We start from the raw sequence: 1,245 nt of genomic DNA on the forward strand, positions 1-1,245 counted from the left end.
CCCCAGTTGTACGTTCCGGATGTGCTTGACTTGCGAAAGGACATCATCCACGAAAATCACGATGTTCCTTACGCTGGCCACTGCGGCATTGACCGCACCAAAAAAGCGATCGCGAAACATTTTTGGTGGTCCGGGTTGGATACTAACGTGAAGGCCTACGTTAGTACCTGCCCTTCTTGTCAGCGCAATAAGGCTTCAAATCAAAAGCCAGGCGGACTGCTGCAGCCCCTTCCCATTCCAGATAACGTTTGGGATAGTGTGTCAATGGATTTGGTCACACAGCTACCCACAACCCGCAATGGGCATGACGCGATAGTAGTGTTCGTGGACCGCCTGAGCAAGATGACGCACTTCGCTCCCACAACCACATCCGTCGGTGCGGAAGATCTAGCCCGCCTCTTTGTGGCTACGGTTTTCAAACAGCACGGCCTTCCACAGAATATTGTGTCTGACCGGGACACACGCTTCACAAGCAACTTTTGGAAGGAAACATTTCGCCTGCTAGGCACCCACCTCTATATGAGCACAGCCTACCATCCGCAGACTGATGGTCAAACCGAGCGAATGAATCGCTTGCTAGAAGAGACACTGAGGCACTATATTTCGCCCACTCAGGATGATTGGGACGAACACCTGCCACTCATCGAGTTTGCTATTAATAACTCGAGGCAGAGCTCAACGGGTGCCACCCCGTTTAGCCTTAATGGTATCAAGCAGCCACGTGTGCCGGTTGACTTGCACCTAAAAACCAAAGTGCCTGCCGCTGACCGCTATCCCAAGGTCATGCGCAAACGTATTGAAAACGCAAAACAGCGTCTTAAAGCTGCTCAATCCTGCCAGTGCATTGTCGTCGACAAGCATCGGCGTGCGGTGCGTTTTGAGGTTGGGAACTCCGTGCTGCTCAGCACCCGCAACATCCAGTTGAAATCTCCTGGAGCAAAGAAATTATTGCCTAAGTTTATTGGGCCATATAAGGTTGTCGCCCGAGTGGGAGAGAACACGGTTAAATTGGGATTACCCGCGACTTCCCGACTCCATCCGGTCTTCCACGTATCCTTGCTCAAACCATTCAAGGACGATGGAACACGACAACCGCCGCCCCCGTTCATAATTGACGAAGAGCCATATTACATGGTTGAGGCACTACTTGACCATCGTGATGTGAAAATCCGAGGTGGAACCGGCAAAACACGTCGAGAATATCTGGTTAAATGGGAAGGCTATGACTCCAGTCATAACACCTAT

At 51.2% G+C, this 1,245-nt stretch overlaps 1 protein-coding gene across 1 annotated transcript in view; it reads right to left on the minus strand.

Annotated features, from left to right (window-relative positions):
• Nucleotides 1-1,245, minus strand: part of VOLCADRAFT_101263 (uncharacterized protein) — a gene marked incomplete at both ends in the record, with an annotated part of 6,498 nt that overhangs the window by 706 nt on the left and 4,547 nt on the right. The gene's annotated exons all lie outside the window — the stretch shown is intronic.

Source organism: Volvox carteri, assembly GCF_000143455.1.
Source record: "Volvox carteri f. nagariensis unplaced genomic scaffold VOLCAscaffold_581, whole genome shotgun sequence".
Lineage (NCBI taxonomy): Eukaryota > Viridiplantae > Chlorophyta > Chlorophyceae > Chlamydomonadales > Volvocaceae > Volvox > Volvox carteri.